At 44.5% G+C, this 14,679-nt stretch overlaps 2 long non-coding RNA genes across 2 annotated transcripts; both read right to left on the bottom strand.

Moving 5' to 3' along the window:
* Positions 1-216: 216 nt before the first annotated feature.
* LOC140695304 (uncharacterized) lies at positions 217-5,233 on the bottom strand. The gene is made up of 4 exons (XR_012071009.1): positions 5,088-5,233; positions 1,815-1,887; positions 647-759; positions 217-439 (listed from the first exon to the last, which is right to left on the bottom strand). It is a non-coding gene; the product is annotated as an uncharacterized lncRNA (long non-coding RNA).
* Positions 5,234-5,510: 277 nt separating this feature from the next.
* LOC140695310 (uncharacterized) lies at positions 5,511-10,490 on the bottom strand. Its single transcript, XR_012071016.1, has 4 exons — positions 10,382-10,490; positions 7,109-7,181; positions 5,941-6,053; positions 5,511-5,733 (listed from the first exon to the last, which is right to left on the bottom strand). It is a non-coding gene; the product is annotated as an uncharacterized lncRNA (long non-coding RNA).
* Positions 10,491-14,679: the final 4,189 nt, after the last annotated feature.

Raw genomic sequence — 14,679 nt, 5'->3', positions numbered from 1 at the left:
CTTAAGTGTTTGGTCCGGGAAGCTGTGTAAGTTCGAGATACTGCTGCTGCCCAAAGACCTGAGTTCACAGGTCAGTTTCCAGAAACTGAAAGGGCAGACAGTGGAAGATCTGCCTGTCATCAGCTTACTGGTCAGGCTCCAAGGTACTTTCAGACTTGCCCAGTCCTGGTGAAGTCGACTTTAGGGGAGACACGAAGACAAGCTGGCCGAAAAGCTGGCTGCACGGATTGAGGAGAGATGCGAACAGATGGATGAGAGATGTTCTGCTACAATGGAGAATACTGGCGTGGAGACAGCTGTAGAGGATACCAGGCTCAAAAGACATTCATGAGACATATTGAACCTCGCTGATACTGGCAGAAACATACGGAGTGCCAACGTGGACTTGAGGAAGTTCCTCAATTCTCTTCTCCAAGAATGGGTCCAACGTTTCTGACGTCTGAAAGAGAAGAGATGGCAGAGATGATCAAAACGCTACTGTTCTTGGTAGTGGTCGTGAGAATCCACACGTCCCAAGGGGCATTCCCAAGCCATTCAGACCAGAATTCACCAAGCCCAGGTAAAACTTTTCCCAGGTTGGGCCTAGCTAGCAAGCACTTGCCCTTCCATCCCCTCCACTCAGGCATCCATTTTGAAGGATCAGTACCTGAGCTGCAATGAAGCCATTACGAGAAGAGCAAGCCCCTCCTAGAATCAGAGTTCCTCCAGCTTCACAATCTGTGAACAACAGTGAACTCCTTAAAGGTCAAATAATCTCGGCTGAAATAGATAGGAATTGAATACTTAGCTCAAACCTAGAAACGATGGCCTTCCGCTAGATTCAGCAAATGTTGTTTTTATGTCTTCCCTGGGGTGAAGGGAGTGTGGTAAGTGAGGGGAATCTTTGACTGAACTTGAATCTGTATTAGGCCTCAGTTTTTCCAGACAGTATAGGTTAATAGTACAAGTCAGAAAGTGAACTGTACTGTAAAAGTCGCCAATGATATTAAAGACACAGCTTATGTGGATCGTCTTTCACTTGAGTCAAGCCCCCGTGGGCACTATATTATGCGGGTGCAACATGGTTGCGTTAAATGGCTTTACCAAACATGATCGGATGATTAAGCGTTCTCATCACTGATAGAAGAACACCTGGTTCTCAATAGACTACCATAGCTGAGGCAGAGTTCTCATAGCTCTAATGCCTCAAGGTGCTTTTGGATTCAAACCTAAATGTATATAATTGTTTTGTTTTCTCTAGTAATTTCCTAGAGAGGGATGTTACTCCTTGAAATGCCAACATTGGCCAGTAGGTGTCATTTGGAGTAAAGGGCATCACATGCACAAGTATATCCAAGGTTGGGGGATATTTCATATTTTAAATAGTTATTTCATGGTTCCTGTTGTGTTCGGAGGCTTCAACCGTTAAGAGCTGACATGACCCCTTGAACAGTTTGGACTGCTAATTTGCATTCTATCTGTCTAGCTTTTCCGTAGAGCTGACACAATGTTACCAAAATTGACAAGTCTGGCTTCTAGGTCGATTTAGTGTGTTTCAAAAAATAACTCCATTTTCGTATAACTCCCAAAACATGTAAATGAGTTCTGTTAAACTTCTTAAAGACTGCAAATGGGATATCAACACAATGTCAAAATAGTTGTCTTCGGACAATCCCTCCCACCACGGCTGTATAGAAACAAAGAGCTAAGCAAATATCACATTTCTGTGAAATGTATCTGGATAGTGTTGATTCATCGATGCCCAGTTGGCAGAGAAGAAGTGCAACCTGCACTCACTCGCTCCCATGAACAGAGCAATGGAAACATCCACTCACCCAGCCCTTGGCACAGGACACTTGCCGAAGAGAGGTCTGTTACTTCCAAAGACAGGATGAGGCCTCAGGACACCTGGAAGCAGGAGAAAGCAAAGAAGGAAATGGAATCCAGTGAGGGTCTGACCCCTGGTGATGGAGCAACAAGGGTGAAACTCTGTTTAACTTGGACGCACACTCTCAAGCGGACAGGAGACATGGGATAGAAGGTAATGTGCTGAGATTTACAAGAGTGCACAGCAGATTCTTGGCTGACAGAACTCAAAGTAACCAGCGCAAAATATCCCCACAGTTGATTCTGAGACTAAGATCCCAGCTGCCAAATTTGAGGTAGCAGAGGCAACGTTCTGTGAGGGATAGGGCTACGAATGATGGCACACGCTGAGTCTCAGGGATCTGGAGTGCATTGTGGGATGTGGTGGGTCGAATCAAGAGAGCAAACCAAAATGTGTACCAATGATAAAGCATCAAAACTGGTCACGTGGTTGAGATTACTGATATGTCCCATGGCCACACCCAGTGCATCTGCAGGACCAGGGACCAATTGGGCATTTTGCCAATAGAGCACGTGTGGGGCTAAATCAGAGATATCGTTCATCTGGTCTGAGGGATCCAGGGGGCCTTGGTTTTGAAATCAGAATGAAAAGACTTATGATCTGCTACATTCATAACCTGGGCTGGGATTATGGTTTGGTTTGAGGCACAGGATACGCAACAGCTGTGTGGTTGCCTTCGTGCACCCGTGCCACAAGGATGAGAGGAAAAGGAAGAGTGGTCCAAGTCCACAGCGTTGGAAGAGGAAGCATTACCTACAGCATTATCTCTCTAAAGCGGATGCTACATTTTGGATGGCACCAGCACGGTACAGCACCGAGGACACCAAGGTAGGTCTGCGGGATCATTCCAGCAGGCCCTGATATGGGACATCCATAGATATGCTTCCACTGGTGTTTCTGTAGACAGAGAAGCTCTGAGAAGATCTGCTTTCATTGGGACATTCCCGTGGAACTACAAAGCACAAGCGCACTCTCAGTTTGCTGTTTTGGAAACACTCCAAAATGACATAGAGCAGAATGCAGAGCTGAGAACCTTTAGAAGCTTCATTTCCACAAGAGGAAGTGTCCTGCGCACTTTCAGAATTGTGAGATAAGCATTATCAAAATGATGTTATGCAAATCGAAATAGTATTGGTTTTTCATCAAAACTAATGCAACAACAGCAATTGGAGATATACCAGACAACACACACAGGAACATGATATGGCATCAATGTCTAGGAGAAATTGTCCGCACAGAAATCCCATGGAATTGCGTAGAGCCAAAAGTCTAAAATTCTCACTTAACAAAGCCCTAGAAGTCCACATTACATACCTGATATTACCTGAGCAGTAGAGGTGAAGAAGTACAGTAAAAGAAACAGGAAGTACCATTTTCAGTTCCAAAGATATTGAAGGCCCAAAAGATAAGCTTTCAAACAACTAGACTGCAAAACGCTATCCAGACCATGTGTTGAAAATGGAGGTCAGGAAATCACTGAAAAACAACAGTGTCTCAGAATCACATAAGGCAGAATACCGGAAAAGGGGAAGAGAAAGTCTAAAGACGAGCCAAAAAATATCAGGAAACTCAATGGATGTGATAATATCAGGGATAAAATTTAGTCGTAAGCAGACTAGATAATGCAGAGGGACGCGTGAATGACTGTGAAGACATGGGATCAGAAAAACCTCGGTCAGAAGCAGACATAGGAAAGCAAGTGCAAAGCAATGTAAACATTGCTGTTGAACCCTGGGTTAAGACAGGGCATGAAAGACTAGAATTCATAAGGGTCCCAGATGGAAAAGCAAGAGATAAGGAAACAAAAAATGTCTGAAAATTTATCTGTAGAAAAATCAGACAGAAACTTCATGAAAGCCAAGAAAGAATCATGTATGCGAATTCAGGAATTACACAGCATCCAAAGGAGGTGGAATCCCAATAGACCTACCAGCAGCTGTATGATTCAAATCAACAAAGCTCACGAATATCACAGTGATTTAAAATGCACCTGGAGGAAACAACATAGTCACAAGGGAACCTCAAGAGGGGATTCAGCTGATATCTCGGCAGCAATATTGCAGGAGAGGGAGGAGTGCCAGGACACAGACCATATCCTGAATGGCCAAATGCTGCCACCTAGGGGAGCCTATGCCACATGACCGCCATTCCTAATAACGGCAGAGCTAGAAAATTCCACAAACCGGCAAATCTTAAAAGAATTCAGCAGTTCAAAACTTATCCTACAAGAATGGTTGAGAAATCTACCCTGAATAGAAAAGCAGCAAGATGAAATGGAAAGAAGAAACCATTTTTGGAAATGCAAGAAGAGCATGAGTGGCAAAGAAGAAACAAGAAGAAGGCAAGGAGGACATCAAAACCCTAAAGATGGGAGAGGGAAGCAGGAAATCATAGGTGATTGGAAGCACTCTCTTAAGTGAATCAGCTTATTTGACTCTCTGTTTCAAGCTTAAGGAGAGATGCATGGCCTGTCGTGTTTGCAATACAAGCGAGAAGCAGACCAACAAAGAATCAAACCAACAAAGAAACACCAAAATGGTACGGTTGGCTGATATTTACCAAGGGAACCATGATTATTCAAAAGAAAATACTTAAGGTGATGTCAAGGATCATTCAGCATGCATCGACCCATTAACGCGGCTTGCATGTACTCAGCACACTTGTATTCGGAGGCGTGCATTCATATTCGTAAATTTTGATTCATAAGAACATATCGTGACCTAACCCTAATGCCGATTTGGAATCAAATGGATTCCTAGTCCGTGATGTAGACTTGTATGTCTTCCAAAAGGATGAAGGAATGCCATATTCTAGGCTACGTAGAGAAGAATTGTAAGAGGCCTATAACAAAGGAAAATAGCTCTGCCAAAGTGTACTAAGAGCAAAAGAGACTGACAGCAAAGTGCACATTCGGGTTGGTTTCATTTCTTGGAATTTCAGCCCCCATGAAACCAATGGATCCATGTCCTGAGAGTGCGGGTGTTTCGGCAGAAATCAGGTGACGCATCTGTATTCCGGGTGTACGGATATTACAGGAACATAAGTCTCCTTTATTGGGTCTCTGTGTACTGTGAACTGTTAGAAAGTTTAAAGACGTGTGAAACCATCAACTGAAAAGGGACACATTTCCCTCCATTGTTACGGTGCATAGAGATCTGAACAAAAGGAAAGAGGGAAGAAGAAAGGCCCATGGGACGCTAGTGGGTAGAATCACATTTACCTTAGGAACCTCTCGTCGGATGCAGCCCCTCCCCCAACACTGACAAGATGCAGCAGCCATTGGGGATTTCAGTTACCGGTTGGATTCCAGGTGGAATGTTGGTGTGTACCGCGAGGCTTGTTGTGGCTGTTGGATCCTAGGTAACCGGGCAGAGTTCTGTGGGTGGATCAGTGTGATGGAGGGGCTGCCGCCCTCTGTGGAGCTTGGCTTAAGTGTTTGGTCCGGGAAGCTGTGTAAGTTCGAGATACTGCTGCTGCCCAAAGACCTGAGTTCACAGGTCAGTTTCCAGAAACTGAAAGGGCAGACAGTGGAAGATCTGCCTGTCATCAGCTTACTGGTCAGGCTCCAAGGTACTTTCAGACTTGCCCAGTCCTGGTGAAGTCGACTTTAGGGGAGACACGAAGACAAGCTGGCCGAAAAGCTGGCTGCACGGATTGAGGAGAGATGCGAACAGATGGATGAGAGATGTTCTGCTACAATGGAGAATACTGGCGTGGAGACAGCTGTAGAGGATACCAGGCTCAAAAGACATTCATGAGACATATTGAACCTCGCTGATACTGGCAGAAACATACGGAGTGCCAACGTGGACTTGAGGAAGTTCCTCAATTCTCTTCTCCAAGAATGGGTCCAACGTTTCTGACGTCTGAAAGAGAAGAGATGGCAGAGATGATCAAAACGCTACTGTTCTTGGAAGTGGTCGTGAGAATCCACACGTCCCAAGGGGCATTCCCAAGCCATTCAGACCAGAATTCACCAAGCCCAGGTAAAATTTTTCCCAGGTTGGGCCTAGCTAGCAAGCACTTGCCCTTCCATCCCCTCCACTCAGGCATCCATTTTGAAGGATCAGTACCTGAGCTGCAATGAAGCCATTACGAGAAGAGCAAGCCCCTCCTAGAATCAGAGTTCCTCCAGCTTCACAATCTGTGAACAACAGTGAACTCCTTAAAGGTCAAATAATCTCGGCTGAAATAGATAGGAATTGAATACTTAGCTCAAACCTAGAAACGATGGCCTTCCGCTAGATTCAGCAAATGTTGTTTTTATGTCTTCCCTGGGGTGAAGGGAGTGTGGTAAGTGAGGGGAATCTTTGACTGAACTTGAATCTGTATTAGGCCTCAGTTTTTCCAGACAGTATAGGTTAATAGTACAAGTCAGAAAGTGAACTGTACTGTAAAAGTCGCCAATGATATTAAAGACACAGCTTATGTGGATCGTCTTTCACTTGAGTCAAGCCCCCGTGGGCACTATATTATGCGGGTGCAACATGGTTGCGTTAAATGGCTTTACCAAACATGATCGGATGATTAAGCGTTCTCATCACTGATAGAAGAACACCTGGTTCTCAATAGACTACCATAGCTGAGGCAGAGTTCTCATAGCTCTAATGCCTCAAGGTGCTTTTGGATTCAAACCTAAATGTATATATTTGTTTTGTTTTCTCTAGTAATTTCCTAGAGAGGGATGTTACTCCTTGAAATGCCAACATTGGCCAGTAGGTGTCATTTGGAGTAAAGGGCATCACATGCACAAGTATATCCAAGGTTGGGGGATATTTCATATTTTAAATAGTTATTTCATGGTTCCTGTTGTGTTCGGAGGCTTCAACCGTTAAGAGCTGACATGACCCCTTGAACAGTTTGGACTGCTAATTTGCATTCTATCTGTCTAGCTTTTCCGTAGAGCTGACACAATGTTACCAAAATTGACAAGTCTGGCTTCTAGGTCGATTTAGTGTGTTTCAAAAAATAACTCCATTTTCGTATAACTCCCAAAACATGTAAATGAGTTCTGTTAAACTTCTTAAAGACTGCAAATGGGATATCAACACAATGTCAAAATAGTTGTCTTCGGACAATCCCTCCCACCACGGCTGTATAGAAACAAAGAGCTAAGCAAATATCACATTTCTGTGAAATGTATCTGGATAGTGTTGATTCATCGATGCCCAGTTGGCAGAGAAGAAGTGCAACCTGCACTCACTCGCTCCCATGAACAGAGCAATGGAAACATCCACTCACCCAGCCCTTGGCACAGGACACTTGCCGAAGAGAGGTCTGTTACTTCCAAAGACAGGATGAGGCCTCAGGACACCTGGAAGCAGGAGAAAGCAAAGAAGGAAATGGAATCCAGTGAGGGTCTGACCCCTGGTGATGGAGCAACAAGGGTGAAACTCTGTTTAACTTGGACGCACACTCTCAAGCGGACAGGAGACATGGGATAGAAGGTAATGTGCTGAGATTTACAAGAGTGCACAGCAGATTCTTGGCTGACAGAACTCAAAGTAACCAGCGCAAAATATCCCCACAGTTGATTCTGAGACTAAGATCCCAGCTGCCAAATTTGAGGTAGCAGAGGCAACGTTCTGTGAGGGATAGGGCTACGAATGATGGCACACGCTGAGTCTCAGGGATCTGGAGTGCATTGTGGGATGTGGTGGGTCGAATCAAGAGAGCAAACCAAAATGTGTACCAATGATAAAGCATCAAAACTGGTCACGTGGTTGAGATTACTGATATGTCCCATGGCCACACCCAGTGCATCTGCAGGACCAGGGACCAATTGGGCATTTTGCCAATAGAGCACGTGTGGGGCTAAATCAGAGATATCGTTCATCTGGTCTGAGGGATCCAGGGGGCCTTGGTTTTGAAATCAGAATGAAAAGACTTATGATCTGCTACATTCATAACCTGGGCTGGGATTATGGTTTGGTTTGAGGCACAGGATACGCAACAGCTGTGTGGTTGCCTTCGTGCACCCGTGCCACAAGGATGAGAGGAAAAGGAAGAGTGGTCCAAGTCCACAGCGTTGGAAGAGGAAGCATTACCTACAGCATTATCTCTCTAAAGCGGATGCTACATTTTGGATGGCACCAGCACGGTACAGCACCGAGGACACCAAGGTAGGTCTGCGGGATCATTCCAGCAGGCCCTGATATGGGACATCCATAGATATGCTTCCACTGGTGTTTCTGTAGACAGAGAAGCTCTGAGAAGATCTGCTTTCATTGGGACATTCCCGTGGAACTACAAAGCACAAGCGCACTCTCAGTTTGCTGTTTTGGAAACACTCCAAAATGACATAGAGCAGAATGCAGAGCTGAGAACCTTTAGAAGCTTCATTTCCACAAGAGGAAGTGTCCTGCGCACTTTCAGAATTGTGAGATAAGCATTATCAAAATGATGTTATGCAAATCGAAATAGTATTGGTTTTTCATCAAAACTAATGCAACAACAGCAATTGGAGATATACCAGACAACACACACAGGAACATGATATGGCATCAATGTCTAGGAGAAATTGTCCGCACAGAAATCCCATGGAATTGCGTAGAGCCAAAAGTCTAAAATTCTCACTTAACAAAGCCCTAGAAGTCCACATTACATACCTGATATTACCTGAGCAGTAGAGGTGAAGAAGTACAGTAAAAGAAACAGGAAGTACCATTTTCAGTTCCAAAGATATTGAAGGCCCAAAAGATAAGCTTTCAAACAACTAGACTGCAAAACGCTATCCAGACCATGTGTTGAAAATGGAGGTCAGGAAATCACTGAAAAACAACAGTGTCTCAGAATCACATAAGGCAGAATACCGGAAAAGGGGAAGAGAAAGTCTAAAGACGAGCCAAAAAATATCAGGAAACTCAATGGATGTGATAATATCAGGGATAAAATTTAGTCGTAAGCAGACTAGATAATGCAGAGGGACGCGTGAATGACTGTGAAGACATGGGATCAGAAAAACCTCGGTCAGAAGCAGACATAGGAAAGCAAGTGCAAAGCAATGTAAACATTGCTGTTGAACCCTGGGTTAAGACAGGGCATGAAAGACTAGAATTCATAAGGGTCCCAGATGGAAAAGCAAGAGATAAGGAAACAAAAAATGTCTGAAAATTTATCTGTAGAAAAATCAGACAGAAACTTCATGAAAGCCAAGAAAGAATCATGTATGCGAATTCAGGAATTACACAGCATCCAAAGGAGGTGGAATCCCAATAGACCTACCAGCAGCTGTATGATTCAAATCAACAAAGCTCACGAATATCACAGTGATTTAAAATGCACCTGGAGGAAACAACATAGTCACAAGGGAACCTCAAGAGGGGATTCAGCTGATATCTCGGCAGCAATATTGCAGGAGAGGGAGGAGTGCCAGGACACAGACCATATCCTGAATGGCCAAATGCTGCCACCTAGGGGAGCCTATGCCACATGACCGCCATTCCTAATAACGGCAGAGCTAGAAAATTCCACAAACCGGCAAATCTTAAAAGAATTCAGCAGTTCAAAACTTATCCTACAAGAATGGTTGAGAAATCTACCCTGAATAGAAAAGCAGCAAGATGAAATGGAAAGAAGAAACCATTTTTGGAAATGCAAGAAGAGCATGAGTGGCAAAGAAGAAACAAGAAGAAGGCAAGGAGGACATCAAAACCCTAAAGATGGGAGAGGGAAGCAGGAAATCATAGGTGATTGGAAGCACTCTCTTAAGTGAATCAGCTTATTTGACTCTCTGTTTCAAGCTTAAGGAGAGATGCATGGCCTGTCGTGTTTGCAATACAAGCGAGAAGCAGACCAACAAAGAATCAAACCAACAAAGAAACACCAAAATGGTACGGTTGGCTGATATTTAACAAGGGAACCATGATTATTCAAAAGAAAATACTTAAGGTGATGTCAAGGATCATTCAGCATGCATCGACCCATTAACGCGGCTTGCATGTACTCAGCACACTTGTATTCGGAGGCGTGCATTCATATTCGTAAATTTTGATTCATAAGAACATATCGTGACCTAACCCTAATGCCGATTTGGAATCAAATGGATTCCTAGTCCGTGATGTAGACTTGTATGTCTTCCAAAAGGATGAAGGAATGCCATATTCTAGGCTACGTAGAGAAGAATTGTAAGAAGCCTATAACAAAGGAAAATAGCTCTGCCAAAGTGTACTAAGAGCAAAAGAGACCGACAGCAAAGTGCACATTCGGGTTGGTTTCATTTCTTGGAATTTCAGCCCCCATGAAACCAATGGATCCATGTCCTGAGAGTGCGGGTGTTTCGGCAGAAATCAGGTGATGCATCTGTATTCCGGGTGTACGGATATTACAGGAACATAAGTCTCCTTTATTGGGTCCCTGTGTACTGTGAACTGTTAGAAAGTTTAAAGACGTGTGAAACCATCAACTGAAAAGGGACACATTTCCCTCCATTGTTACGGTGCATAGAGATCTGAACAAAAGGAAAGAGGGAAGAAGAAAGGCCCATGGGACGCTAGTGGGTAGAATCACATTTACCTTAGGAACCTCTCGTCGGATGCAGCCCCTCCCCCAACACTGACAAGATGCAGCAGCCATTGGGGATTTCAGTTACCGGTTGGATTCCAGGTGGAATGTTGGTGTGTACCACGAGGCTTGTTGTGGCTGTTGGATCCTAGGTAACCGGGCAGAGTTCTGTGGGTGGATCAGTGTGATGGAGGGGCTGCCGCCCTCTGTGGAGCTTGGCTTAAGTGTTTGGTCCGGGAAGCTGTGTAAGTTCGAGATACTGCTGCTGCCCAAAGACCTGAGTTCACAGGTCAGTTTCCAGAAACTGAAAGGGCAGACAGTGGAAGATCTGCCTGTCATCAGCTTACTGGTCAGGCTCCAAGGTACTTTCAGACTTGCCCAGTCCTGGTGAAGTCGACTTTAGGGGAGACACGAAGACAAGCTGGCCGAAAAGCTGGCTGCACGGATTGAGGAGAGATGCGAACAGATGGATGAGAGATGTTCTGCTACAATGGAGAATACTGGCGTGGAGACAGCTGTAGAGGATACCAGGCTCAAAAGACATTCATGAGACATATTGAACCTCGCTGATACTGGCAGAAACATACGGAGTGCCAACGTGGACTTGAGGAAGTTCCTCAATTCTCTTCTCCAAGAATGGGTCCAACGTTTCTGACGTCTGAATGAGAAGATATGGCAGAGATGATCAAAACGCTACTGTTCTTGGAAGTGGTCGTGAGAATCCACACGTCCCAAGGGGCATTCCCAAGCCATTCAGACCAGAATTCACCAAGCCCAGGTAAAATTTTTCCCAGGTTGGGCCTAGCTAGCAAGCACTTGCCCTTCCATCCCCTCCACTCAGGCATCCATTTTGAAGGATCAGTACCTGAGCTGCAATGAAGCCATTACGAGAAGAGCAAGCCCCTCCTAGAATCAGAGTTCCTCCAGCTTCACTCTCTGTGAACAACAGTGAACACCTTAAAGGTCAAATAGTCTCGGCTGAAATAGATAAAATTGAATACTTAGCTCACACCTAGAAACGATGTCCTTCCGCTAGATTCAGCAAATGTTGTGTTTATGTCTTCCCTGGGGTGAAGGGAGTGTGGTAAGTGAGGGGAATCTTTGACTGAACATGAATCTGTATTAGGCTTCAGTTTTTCAAGACAGTGAAGGTAAATAGTACAAGTCAGAAAGTGAACTGAACTGTAAAATTCGCCAATGACATTAAAGACACAGCTTATGTGGATGGTCTTTCACTTGAGTCAAGCCCCCGGGGGCACTATATCATGGGGGTGCAGACTTGGTTGCGTTAAATGGCTTTAAACTACAGGATCGGATGATTAAGCGTTCTCAACACTGATAGAAAAACACCTGGTTCTCAATAGACTAGCATAACTGCAGCAGGATTCTCCTAGCTAGAATGCCTCTAGGTGCTTTTGGATTCAAACCTAAATGTATATATTTGGTTTGTTTCCTCTTGTATTTTCCTAGAGAGGGATGTTACCCCTTGAAATGCCAACATTGGCCAGTAGGTGTCATTGGGATACAGGGCACCACATGCACAAGTGTATCCAAGGTTGGGGGTTATTCCATGTTTCCAAAAGTTATTTCATGGTTCCTGTTGGTTTCGGAGGCTTCAACCTTAAAGAGCTGACATGACCCCTTGAACAGTTAGGACTGCTAGTTTGCATTCTATCTGTCTAGCTTTTCCGTAGAGCTGACAAAATGTTACCAAAATTGACAAGTCTGGCTTCTAGGTCGATTTAGTGTGTTTCAAAAAATAACTCCATTTTCGTATAACTCCCAAAACATGTAAATGAGTTCTGTTAAACTTCTTAAAGACTGCAAATGGGATATCAACACAATGTCAAAATAGTTGTCTTCGGACAATCCCTCCCACCACGGCTGTATAGAAACAAAGAGCTAAGCAAATATCACATTTCTGTGAAATGTATCTGGATAGTGTTGATTCATCGATGCCCAGTTGGCAGAGAAGAAGTGCAACCTGCACTCACTCGCTCCCATGTACAGAGCAATGGAAACATCCACTCACCCAGCCCTTAGCATAGGACACTGGCCGAAGAGAGGTCTGTTACTCCCAAAGACAGGATGAGGCCTCAGGACACCTGGAAGCAGGAGAAGGCAAAGCAGGGAATGGAAACCAGTGCAGGTTCGGACCCCTGGTGATGGAGCAACAAGGGTGAAACTCTGTTTAACTTGGACGCACACTCTCAAGCGGACAGGAGACATGGGTTTGAAGGTGATGTGCTGAGATTTACAAGAGTGCACAGCAGATGCTTGGCTGAGAGAACTCAAAGAAACCAGCGCAAAATATCCCCACAGTTAATTCTGAGACCAAGATCCAAGCTGCCAAATTTGAGGTAGCAGAGGCAATGGTCAGTGAGGCATAGAGCTACGGATGATGGCACACGCTGAGTCTCAGGGATCTGGAGTGCGTTGTGGGATGTGGTGGGTCGAATCAAGAGAGCAAACCGAACTGTGTACCAATAATAAATCAACCACACTGGTCGCGCGGTTGCGATTACCGATATGTCCCATGGCCACACCCAGTACATCTGCAGGACCAGGGACCAATTGGGAATTTTGCCAATAGAGCACGTGTGGGGCTGAATCAGAGATATCGTGCATCTGGTCTGAGGGATCCAGGGGGCCTTGAATTTGAAATCAGAATGAAAAGCCTTAGGATATGCTACATTCATAACCTGGGCTGGGATTATGGTTTGGTTTGAGTCACAGGATGCGCAACAACTCTGTGGTTGCCTTCGTGCACCCGTGCCACAAGGATGAGAGGACAAGGGAGAGTGGTCCAAGTCCACAGCGCGAGAAGAGGAAGCATTCCCTTCAGCACTATCTCCCAAAAGCGGATGCTACATTTTGGATGGCATCGGCACGGTACGGCACCTAGGACAACAAGGAAGGTCTGCGGGATCATTCCAGCAGGCCCTGATATGTGACATCCATAGATATGCTTCCACTGGTGTTTCTGTAGACAGAGAAGATCTGGAAAGAACTCATTTCATTGGGACATTCCCGTGGCAATAAAAAGCAGAAGAGCACTCTCAGTTTGCTGTTTTGGAAACACTCCAAAATGACATAGAGAAGAATGCAGAGCTGAGAACTTTTAGAAGCTTCATTTCCACAAGAGGAAGTGTCCTGTGCACTTTCAGAAGTGTGAGATAAGTATAATCAAAATGAAGTTATGCTAATCGAAGTAGAATGGGTTGTTCATCACAACTAATGCAACACCAGCAATTGGAGATATACCAAACAACACACACAGGTACAGGTTATGGCATCAATGCCTAGGAGAAATTGTCCTCACAGAAATCCCATGGAATTGCGTAGAGACAAGAGTCTAAAATTTTCAATTAACAAAGCCCTAGAAGTCTACATTAGATACCTGATATTACCTGACCAGTAGAGATGAAGAAGAACAGTAAAAGAAACAGGAAGTACCATTTTCAGTTCCAAAGATATTGAAGGCGCAAAAGATAAGCTTTCAAACAACTAGTCTGCAAAACGCTATCCAGAACAAGTGTTGAAAATGAAGGTCAGGAAAACACTGAAGAACACCAGTGTCTCAGAATCACAAAAGGCAGAATACCAGAAAAGGGGAAGAGAAAGTCTCAACACGAGCCAAAAATATCAGGAAACTCAATGGTTGTGATAATATCAGGGCTAAAATTCAGTCCTTAGCAGACTAGATAATGCAGAGGGACGCGTGAATGACTGTGAAGACAGGGGAAGAGAAAAACCTCGGTCAGAAGCAGACATAGGAAAGCAAGTGCCAACAAATGAAAACATTGCAGTTGAACCCTGGGTTAAGACAGGGCATGAAAGAATAGAAATCATGAGTCCCAGATGGAAAAGCAAGAGATAAAGAAACAAAAAGTGTCTGAAAATTTATCTGTAGAAAAATCAGACTGAAACTTGCTGAAAGCCAAGAAAGAATCATCTATGCGAATTCAGGAATTACACAGCATCCGAAGGAGGTGGAATCCCAATAGACCTACCAGCAGCTGTATGATTCAAATCAACAAAGTTCACGAATATCCGAGTGATTTAAAATGCACCTGGAGGAAACAACATAGTCACAAGGAAACCTCCAGAGGGGTTTCAGCTGATATCTCGGCAGCAATATTGCAGGACAGGGAGGAGTGCCAGGACACAGACCATATCCTGAATGGCCAAATGCTGCCACCTAGGGTAGCCTATGCCACATGAACACCATTTCAAATAACGGCAGAGCTAGAGAATTCTACAGACCGGCAAATCTTAAAAGAATTCAGCAGTTCAAAAGTTTTTCTAAA

Source organism: Vicugna pacos, unplaced genomic scaffold, assembly GCF_048564905.1.
Source record: "Vicugna pacos unplaced genomic scaffold, VicPac4 scaffold_195, whole genome shotgun sequence".
NCBI classification, from domain to species: domain Eukaryota; kingdom Metazoa; phylum Chordata; class Mammalia; order Artiodactyla; family Camelidae; genus Vicugna; species Vicugna pacos.
The sequence above is the reverse complement of the archived record's forward strand: the minus strand, read 5'-3'. Positions and strand labels throughout refer to the sequence as shown.